This window comes from Arvicanthis niloticus, chromosome 1 (assembly GCF_011762505.2).
Source record: "Arvicanthis niloticus isolate mArvNil1 chromosome 1, mArvNil1.pat.X, whole genome shotgun sequence".
Taxonomy (NCBI): Eukaryota; Metazoa; Chordata; class Mammalia; order Rodentia; family Muridae; genus Arvicanthis; species Arvicanthis niloticus.
In genome coordinates, this window is record NC_047658.1 from 103,970,309 (window position 1) to 103,981,376 (window position 11,068).

At 45.0% G+C, this 11,068-nt stretch overlaps 1 long non-coding RNA gene across 1 annotated transcript; it reads left to right on the forward strand.

Annotated features, from left to right (window-relative positions):
* Positions 1-289: 289 nt before the first annotated feature.
* Positions 290-9,634, forward strand: LOC143434247 (uncharacterized). Its single transcript, XR_013103592.1, has 3 exons — positions 290-1,376; positions 2,865-2,972; positions 5,172-9,634. It is a non-coding gene; the product is annotated as an uncharacterized LOC143434247 (long non-coding RNA).
* Positions 9,635-11,068: the final 1,434 nt, after the last annotated feature.

Consider the following 11,068-nt stretch of genomic DNA (forward strand, 5'->3'; position numbering starts at 1 on the left):
CCCCAGCCTCCTGGGCATTCCTTCAAGGTAGTCATACTGAGAATCCCCTGGGTTTCATGGAGCATCTCAGGGCCTCTTCTGATGGTTTGCTTCAGTGCTATGTAATCCTCATGCTGTTGCTGTCTCAGGACCAGATCTGCCCAAGACTCCTGCATGACTCCTGAACGTTACACACAGAGCAAAGGTATGGGTGTCACTTTCTCAAGGACCTGGAGGCCTGCAAGTCAAAAATAGAATTATCCTGAAGTGGGTGGGTGGGATAAGTGAGGGGCTGCTGCCTGGGGATGGTCTTGGCACCCTTCCATGTGGCCAAGGTCTTCCACAGCCTCAATGTTAGATGAACAGCTGGCCATGGTTATTAAGATTTGTATTCAGTAGGCATTTGTTTAAATATGAAGCAAATTGGTCCCTTCAAGGAGGATTTGTTACCAGTAGTAAAAGTTTACATTTTTTAACAAGAAAAAAATCTGTGTCTTTCTCTATGATCTTTAAAGCTTCCTGATAGTTACAGAAGTCTATACTAATATGTGGTGCGTGCGTGCGTGCGTGCGTGCGTGTGTGTGTATGTGTGTTAAATGTCTGTCCTGCAGTGAAATGTGTCCACATTTGGAAAAATCTTTGAACCAGAAATTCCAAGTGACCAGTCATGATATATGAAATCATACGTCATAGGTAAAGATCTTTTGAATACAGCATGGCGGCGTGGACTGTTGTGATACTTTCCTGCTGGGGCTAAGATCATACAGCAGCTGACCTGAAATAAAGCCCAGTTGTCCACTTTGAGCATCAGATCAGAGAAACCCAACGTTTTCCGAAAAGCTGTATAGGTCATTGCTTTTCCAGATATGTGTCTGTGAGGGCAGACCATTCTCAGCAGCACCCAGCAAAACCAGATCGCAGTGAGTGTGGAAGTTGGGCACCAGCATCCCTACTCCTGTGAGTAGAAAGCAATGCTTCAATGTTTTCTCTTCAGGAAATAGCTACTTTTACTACCTGTTTATTAAGACCTTTGATATTTTTACATGGATTAAGTAGTTCTGATTCCCCTGCTCCAATTGTTTTATTTTAAATTAAATAACACACACACACACACACACACACACACACACACACACACACACATTATGATATTTATGTGGAGGTTAGAGGGCAACTTTTGAGAGTCTCTTCTTACCTTCCACTTTGTCAAGGCAGAGTCTCTCTTGTTTCTGCCACACTGTGTGCTTCAGGCTAATTGGCCTTTGAACTTACAAGTGACTCTCCTGCCTCTGTTTCTCATCTTGCCATAGGAATGCTGTTATAACAGCCATGCACCACCGCATCTGACTGTGTCTGGTATATTCTGGGGATCGAACTCAGGTCATCAGGTTTGTGTGGTAAGTGATTTTCCACAGTAAGCATCTCACCAACCCCCAGTTCCCTTGTTTTAAAAATATGTAGCATTAATAAATGTAGTTAAATATCTATGACTGGGCACTTCAGTAATGCTTGGGTGTAAACATGAAGATAGACTCACCAGATCTTATTCTGAGTTACAGCCAAAGAAAGGCACGGAAATCTGCTTGCAACAGAAGAGAAGTACCAGAAGCCCAATCTCCTTGTCTGTGCTCTGTACTTCGGCTATGGCATCCCAGGACAGTAGATGTGTCCAAATTGTTATTAAACAGCATTATTTTGATATATCAGAGATTGAGAGTTCCCAAACAACATAAATAGGTAGGTAGACAGATAGATGGTAGATAGACACATAGATAGAGACATAGATATAGATGATAGATAGATAGATAGATAGATAGATAGATAGATAGATAGATAGATAGAGGCATCCCAGGATAGTACTTGTATCCAAATTGTTATTAAACAGCATTATTTTGATATATCAGAGATTGTTGTTCCAAAACAACATAAATAGGTAGGTAGTAAAGTAGATAGATAGATAGATAGATAGATAGATAGATACATACATACATACATACATACATACATACATACATATAAATGATAGATACATACATACATAAATAGATAGAAACATCACCACCAAAAAAAAAAAAAAAAACCTCCAATAGATTAAGAAAATAATGCTTAGCTGCAAACTGTTGGGCTCTCAGCATCCTTTCAGCCTAGTGATGTCTGAGCTGGTGGGAGACGCTGGCAACTGTTCACCAGCAATTCCCTATTTTCTTTCCTCCTTGTGTGTTCTATAAGTGGTTTTTAACCAGACCCGCTGAAAGTGTGTTATTGTTGGAAAATAAACCAAGAAGCAAGGGATTGTAATTTAGTACCAGAAAGTTAATTCTCGAGCCCTCTGACCTTCCAGTGGTCACGTGGCTATTGATTTTCAATACCGTGAGGTGTTGTGCCACCCTAGACGTGGGGTTCAGTGGATTCCAAGCAGTTTCTCCCTTATCAGTTGAGTCCCTGAGTACTTGAGCATTAAGACGACAAATGTCCACAGTTAACGGCGTGTCACATGGCAGCCGGGTGGACGTGCCAAATTTCTAATGAAGTCAGGTTGTTGGCAAACACACCAGTCATCATATATCGAAGAAGGACTTCTTTTGTGTATTTCCAATACTCTCAAGTGCTCTGAAAGATAGCCTATTCCTTCTTTGTGCATGGGCCAGGCACCAAGGGAGGAGCATCCATCCACTGTCAAGACAAAAGCTATCAGGAGCAGAGTTTAAAGCAAAATGGAGCCGAGCTTCACAGATGTTAGAGAGATTTTTTCCAGTTGCACTCTGCAGGAATTACTCCAAATAGATACGAAGGCTCCAAGGCCCTCGAAGCTCCATCAGAGAGAGGAGGCTAGGGTCATTCCTCACCACCACCTCGGCTTAATCCCATTTCTCTCTCTATTGAAGGAAGAGAAAGGACCAAAGCCCTTACAGACCAAACCAGTATGTAACTGGATTCACTCAGCTGCCAGAAATGACCTAGCCAGTCAATGGAGAGGTGCCCCAGGCCCTCAGGTAATCTGACCCCCCATACCTCTTCCTTAACTCCCAATCAATAATAAACTACTGCAGCCATATTGTATTGATTATTGAAAATGCTGTGTCCATGGGAAGAAAATACCATTGCTTTTAAATATCAACATTATAAGGAATTTAACATTTGGGTGGTTTTATTTTCATGTATTTTCATGGAAATGTTTGGGATCAAATTGTTAAACAACGGGAGAGAGGAGGGGTTGCAGTGTGAAGAATTATTAAATCACACACACTCACACACAGACACACACACACACACACACACACAATCAATGGTTGGTCTGGCCAGACGAGCATTTCTCAGGTAAGTCACAGAAAGTCAGACGAACATCATGCTGGACTTTTTTTTTTTTTTTTTTTTTTTTTAACAGAAATGGCGAAATTTATAATGAAATTCAACAAGGAAACTGGAAAAACAGCCAAATTGGTGCAGCAAAGTGGTTAATAGGGTCATTAGCCTCCTCGCTGTATTTTTTTGGACACTGTGTGCCTGTACCGCGGTGCTCGACAGCAGATTGCGGGAACAGGCTGACAGTTAGGCGCTAGCTCAGCAGTGCCGGGTACAAACTGCCATCTTCCTGTGGATTTACAGCTGCCACTTCTGCTGCTTCAATTAGTTCTATAGCACACAGATGTTGCTTAAACGCTGCTGCTAATGATACTGCAATAAGCCTAAGATTCATGCCATATTTTGAGGCACGTAAATTTCTCAAGTGGCACAATTAAAGTGGAAATATTAGGTGGCGAGAACTTGGCAGTCTCGCCAACTTGGAAGGCGCACCCGCTATGCAATAATGGGTCAAAAATTCATTCAAGTTTTACTGCTGTTCCGAGTTTTAAAAGACTTTTCACAGTTGAATGCTAAGTAGTAAAAAGCAGGGCATTAGGAAATGAGAACGCAGTTCTGTTATTCAGAACTGACTTTTAATTTCAAATTGAAATCACATGCTCACTTTTCTGGATATGACAGACGGGATAAAAGGCGCAGGCTGGAGAGATCTTTGTCTTTAAGGGCACAGTGTCCTGAGTGGAGATGATTAGTGGCTGGGCCCTAGGTGAGGCTGACGCTAAATGTAAGGCCTAGCATTTGACATCCGTTCTCCGACAGTGTCCCAAACTATAGGCTGGGAAAAATGTATTGGGGCACATGCACATGTGTGTGTAGATACACTAAGCCAGCCCCCCTTGCATATGCATGCACAGTCCTGCACACACACACAAACACACACACACAGAGGCAAACTGTCTTTCCTCCTACACACATGTGCATGTGTACCAATATGACTTTGCCTCCTGATAAGCATACGCGTGTACAGTCACACATATATAGACATGCTGTCCACCTCTTAAGCACAGACATGCACACCAGCGCATGCAGACTGCCTCCTACACAGGTAAAAAAGGAAACAGCCAGTGGGACTTCTGAGAGGCTCCACTAGGATGTCTTGCCCTCATTTGTCATCCCAGGCACAGTCCCTTGCCTGTCGCCAAATTTTCTTTTCCATGAAAAATCTCTCCTTCGGAGAAGAGCTTCCCCCTGACTGGTTGTCAAACATGCTTTTGATTTTCTCACATGCTGACTTAAAAGGCCAGCGGCCGGGCAACACCTCAGACGCCCACTGGCCTCTCTGCTCCTGGAATCTTTGTGCAGGGTGACGGCCCACCCCCACCCCATTTTAACTTATTGATTGGAGCTGTCAAGTAAATGACTCCATTGCACTTAATCAGAATCATAGACTTCTGTCATCCCAATTAGAATTCCTGACCATGCCCCTGAATTCTGTGACTCTGCTGAGAGAGGGGCACCAGGAGTGCCACCTGACTCGCTCTGGCCTGGCTCTTCTCACTCCTCCACACCAGGGATGAAGGCATGTGTTTCAGACGTCAAGGTCAGGATGTTTTGAGTGTGTTTGTAAAATGTGCAGTGTCCCCTTAAACAGTGGTCTCCACTCCATGAGGTCTTCCCCAGGCAGACTCAGGACTGGGTAGGCAGTGGATAAAGTGGGTACACGCCACTAGATTTCTTCCCAGCTCCCTCCTCTGCTGTGTCCCGCCCTTCTTCCATCCTTCCTTCCTATCCTGGTCTCTCCCTGCCTCCCCTGCCCCTCGTTCTGTACCTGAACCACTTGGATTATTTACAGCAAATCTAACAGATGTCACTATTGTCTTGTTCTGCAGCAAAAGGACAATGAGCTCCCGCTGACCCTGGTACAATGGATCTCACCGGAGCAAGATATGTATGTTATACGGGTGGTGAGAAGCCTACAAGTAATTGAGAGAGAGAAATGTCACTGTAGCATTTCTGTTGACACTGCACTCTGCAAGGAGAGAGCCCTGGCCTGGTGGTAGGAATCCTGCAGAGCTGAGCTGGGGACCGGGACCATGTTCTTTAGAAGGGAGGAGGCAGTTTAAATGAACCCACTCCCGTTTTCCAACTAATGGAATATGCCCAGGACCACGGGGCCATGGAGAAGTCTGCGGGCCGCTTCCCGTTTGCTGGGATGCTTGTGGACTCCGAGCCCAGCTGCTAACTCGGATCTGCTTTTCCAGTTCTCTTTATTGTCTTCCATAATGCTTAATGTACTGTTTGTATATGTTGTCCTTGCAGTATATTTTGATGAACCCTCGTATATTTTATTCATCTCTGGCTTTCTAGGAAGGCGAGCTCGCGGCAACACTGTGAATAATTATTTGCCACTATCAATCAAGTGTCTGTGTGGTTGGTGCCCCGTGGGACAGCCTGGATCCTTACCGGGACATGTAACATTTGCTCTTTGGGGCCATTTCATTCTTTGTTCTGGAGTCTGTTGATGGGCTCTTCCAGCTGAACATTGGCTTTGGAGAGGACCATTCCCACAGGAGGCAGCAGGCATCGCTGGAGCATGCGCCCTGACAAGGAAGCCGGCTGGAGCCCAGAACCCTCCTGAGCTTAATAGTAAGGACACAGGGGCTGGAGAAATGGTTTAGCTAATGGACCCCTTGCCGTGTGAGCAAGCGTCAGGCCTGGAGTGTGAGATCCCGCCATGCATGTAAGACCAGGTGTGTATGGTAGCCTGTATGGGAGATGGACACAGCAGAACCCCCATGGCAAACCAGATAGCTAGGACAGTGGAATCAGGGAGCTCCAGGGAGCTCCTGCCTCAATAATAAAGTGGGGAAATATTGGGGCAGACACTCTGCATCACCCTGGGCCTCCACACAGACCACACATATTCTCCCACATGTGAACATCCTTATACATGCATGTGAACCACACATATACCTCTGAAGAACAAAGTGAAGACTTGGCAGCTCATCATGGTAGGTGTGGTAGGTGCAAACTCCTTTGTCACATGTTGTGCCATTTAAAGGGAGAATCCAAGGAGAGACTCATACTTGGGGCCAGTAATAATATGTTGCTTTCTCTATCTTCCAGTTCCCACACTGTAGATGTAAATACATAGTCCTGGGGGTACTAGAAAAGGAGGCTTTAGATCTGTGATGCCCAGTCCCTGAGATCTGTCCCTGAGGGGGAAGGTATTCAGCAGGCACCTTGTAGAGACACCATTGTTCAAACTGGGACCAGCTTTCTGGTGGTTTCTTTCCATCCTGATGAGCATGTCTCCCAACTGCTCGAAACCTGCACTCTTAGGTCCTACAGTACCCTGGGTTTTGTTGTTGCAAATGTTTGTTAAACAGACAAATAGATGCTATTTTCTAATGATGGCCGTCAGCCCCAGGACAAATGCTGTGCCCAGCATTTCTAGTTCTGGAAAGGCAGAATACTCAGAATTGTATTTAGGGGAAGGCAGGTCCATGGTTAGCCAAGTTCTCAGCTTGTCTCAGTTGCGTGTGTATCATCAGTAGGTCTGTCTGACTGTCCATATATGCCTGACAACACAGTGACGCTGAATCCAAGTTCAAGTGGAGGGGATATGGAGGTCAAGCAGGGTCTGGATGACAAAGGTGTCCTCTTCCTCAGGAGGCAAGTATTTAGCAGATGGGGAAATATTAGCAGATGGGAAGTCAGCAGATACATTTAGAGCATGGTGCAAACCTCAAAGCCGCCAACCTCTGGTACTAAATATTTATGCTGTACTGTGATGCTGGCTGATCGTCTGCCGAGCCCAGGAAACTGCCCTCGAGACAAAGCCAAGTGAAGACCGAGGGAAGAAAATCCAACACTTGAAGATAAATTCATCAGGAACTATGTTTCAGAAGGAAAATAAGATGCAAGTGTATGTTGACCCTCCGACTTTCATTCTGAAGGAATGAGCTGTCTCCTTCCAAGGTTAAGTGACGACTAGAAGTTAAAGGCACTCCACATGGGAGAAAGGTTCCTTCCCTCTTCTATCCAGCTGGTATTGAAACTGTCTGCAGTGTTTTAAATATGCAGTTCCATTTCATTTTTTCCTGTTTTAAAACTGAAAAAAAAAAAAAAAGAACCAAATCCCCCAAAAATAAACACTGCCTCTGACCCCCCCATCAAACCATTCCCTTAGTGGACTGCATCATCTCAGGCCCTACTACACAGCTCCCCACTGTACACACATACACACACACACACACACACACACACACACACGCCACGTCCCAGGGCCTCTGGTGGGAACTGCTCTACTGCAGAGACAGACTGGGTTTTCAAGCTCACAGGGACTGTAGAAATGGAAGCTTGACTCAGGTTTTGGACTGCAAGTCTAGCAGTCTGTCAGCAGCATCTTAGGGACTGAACTGGATCTTTTCAAAGGGACCTTAAATTTTGAAACCCAACTGTCTTGGACACCAGTATATTGCTGAAAGGTATCCAGGCCAGCTCTCGGCTGTGCTCTCAAGACAGCATTTAGCAGAGTCCCTGCAAGTACAGAAAACAGCAGAGAAGCAGAATGGAATGGAACGGAGGCTGAGTGATTGTGGAGGCTGGATGTTGGCCTGATCTAGAAGTTTCTTAGAGTCTGTCACTTTGCAAGTCTAAAAAGATGGGATCCAGAATCTAGAAACAGAACACTCAACCCTAGGCAACACAAGATCTGGTTCCTCACAAAGTCCTTCAATCCCTACCTCCCATCTTCGGCTTGACCTGCTCCTGAGGAGTAAGTAACCTTAATTCAGACCAGAGACCTGGGGTCCTTAATAAAATTGGCTTTGCAAGATTTCTTCCCCAAAACTAGATAAGTACATGAAATTTGCCAATGCTGTAAGCACAGAAGGGCCCCGTTGCAGGTGTGAGGAAGTTACCTGAGTGAGGCCATTTTGTTCTGCTGTTTATAGTCAAGTGTGGTTTCCTTGGTAACTGATGAGTCTGTTTTATGACATCTATATTCATTGGCTCTACGGCTCAGCTGCTGGAGTGTCAGGAGACCAGTAGACTTTATCCAGGGGCTAGGCAAGATCCCTAAGCCCTTCTCTAGCACATAAGGTCCCCAGTTCACTCATGCCACCATATTCCTACACCAATTCTTCTTTATGTCTAGAATCCACATCTCCTGCCCACCCCCAGAGCACTTCTGTCTTCTAACAGTCTAATAGTCCAGTCTTGGGATCAATAATGATAGTCCACACCTCATTAGATTCCAGCTTCTAAGAATCAGGTCCAACATCTGCCCAGTCTGTAGCCAGCAGCAAGTGTTTCACATACAAGCAGGTCCCTGACAGGTGTCTGCTGAAGCAACCCATCAAATATGGTGACATTTTCTCTCAACCTTTAAGACCCATTTTACATATAGCATTTTGATATGTGTGGTGGTTTGAATATGCGTGGCTTACAGGAAATGGCTCTATTAGGAGGAGTGAGTCTTGTTGGAATAGGTGTAGCCTTGTGGAGGAAGTGTGTCGCTGTGGGAGTGGGCTTTGAGGTCCTATGCTCAAGCTCTGCCCAGTGAGGAAGGGAGCCTCCTGCTAGCTGCCTGCAGAAGACAGTTCCCTTCTGGCTGCCTCCAGATCAAGATGTGGAACTCACACTTCTTCCAGAACCACGTCTGCCTGCAGGTTGCCATGTTTCCACCATGCGGAGTGTCAGGAGGAGTGAACCTCTGAAACTGTAAGCCAGCCCCAATTAAATGATTTCCTTTATAAGAGCTGCCTTGGTCATAGTGTCTCTCCACATCAGTGGAAACCCTAAGACAGTATGCTCCATTTGACATTTTTCTACATTTAATCTGTTTTCCCACTGATTCTCATTGTTATTGAAAAACTATTACTACCTGAAATGTAGTGAGAACGTTTTTTTTTTTTTGAGTGAAGTTTGGCCAAAGGTCAGGCAACATAGTTGGATTGATGCACACCCCCAGGACTTCTGGAAGCTCTAAGCCTCTGCTCCCCACTTCCCCTCTGATCTTGCTGACCCCTCTCTTCTCTGCCAAACCAGAGCAAGGTTCCCAATGGCACTGGCCCTTCACCATTCTGTCTCACTAGTCGTTGCTTCCCTACTCTCCCCTGTCTGTGTTTAAATCCTGTATGGCGACATTGAGATAAAGGAGACTTGAGGCATTCTTTTAACCACCTTGCTGCTCAAAACAACAGAAAGTATAAGAATGGAAATGGTGGAAAAATGATACCCACCAATGAATATAGACACAAAACTACTTAACAAAACACTAGCAAAGAAAGTCAAATTGAGCCTTTGCCAAGTGGACTTATCCCAGGAATACAAGGTTGGTTTCATGTTTAGAAATCACATAAAATGTGCCATATATTTAAAACAATAAAGGGTAGGGTCCGTATGATTGTCTTAGTAGGCTTAGCAAGGGCACGTGGTAAAATCCAGTCGTCGCTCACCATAACAAACCTCTGCAGCAAGAAGAATTTCCTCTGATTAAAGGACAGAAGAGGACATCCCCCAATTTCCACTGCCCATACAAAATCCAATATACACCTCTCCAAAATTCCATTGGATTTTAAAATATGGTATTTACTTTTATGTGTCTGTTTGCCTGCCTGTATGTCTGTCTGTGTATCATATGTATGCAGTACCTGCCAAGACCAGAAGAGGACATCAGATTTTCTGGAATTGGATGATTGTGATATGGGTGCTGGCAATCAAACCCATGTTGTCTCTTTCAGAAGCAAGTTCTCTTAACTGCTGAGATATCTCTCTGGCCCCAAATCACTGCATGTGTATATGCTACTAGCAAACAGGCTGGCCTCAGACTAGCCTTGAACTTCTAATGTCACATGCCTTCACATTCCAAGGGCTGGAATGCCAGGAGTTTCCTATCCTACCTGACTCTATGAGTGCCGGGGATCAAATCCACAGCTATGTGTATACCGGACAAGCAGTCTACCTACTATGCTATGTCCTCAGCACCTAGGAAATGTTTTATCCATCTTGGCTTAGAGACTGTGTGGGTCCCTCATTATATCTCTTCGTAAGCACACTGGTTCCTCTTGCTTTTAAGTGTCTATATTCAACGGCTTCAAAAATGAATATTGTCAAAATGTCAACTATCCACAAATTGATTAGAAATTTCATAGCAATTATCATCACCATCCTGGCAGATATCTTGCAGAAAATGGCAAAAAAAAAAAAAAAAAAAAATAGTTTTAATTTTATGCGTGAATGCGGAGAACGTGGAGGAGTCCACATTGGGAAATGACAAGCCTGGATGACATCGATGGCTGTACCCATAATGACCAAAGACTGGAAGAACTCGCTTGGCACCTGGCAGGGAAACGGACACACAGCCTGCAGCATGTTCGTACAATAACATGTTACACTGCCACAGAGAAATGAGCTACAGATGCACCACAGGCCTCTCTCGTGGGAGTGGTGCTGAGCGCAGGCAGCCAAAGGCAGGGAGGCTCCTTCCACTCACCTTATTTACATGAGGAAAGACAAATGCCAAAGGATGGTTGCCCAGGTGGCAAGGAGCAGTAAACTAGGAAGGAACATGAGGGAACTTCCTGTGGGGGACAGAAAGATCTGTTCTTGGCAGGTATACAGGTTGAGGGACTGCACCTAGTATTTGTCAAACATGTTCAGTTAATATTTATGCATTTCAAAGCCTATGGTTTCTACCTCAGAGGAGGTGGTAACAAGTGGTAGACCAGGAAGCACAGATGAAAGCGAGGATAGGAACTTGAGGGGCTGGGGTGGGGGT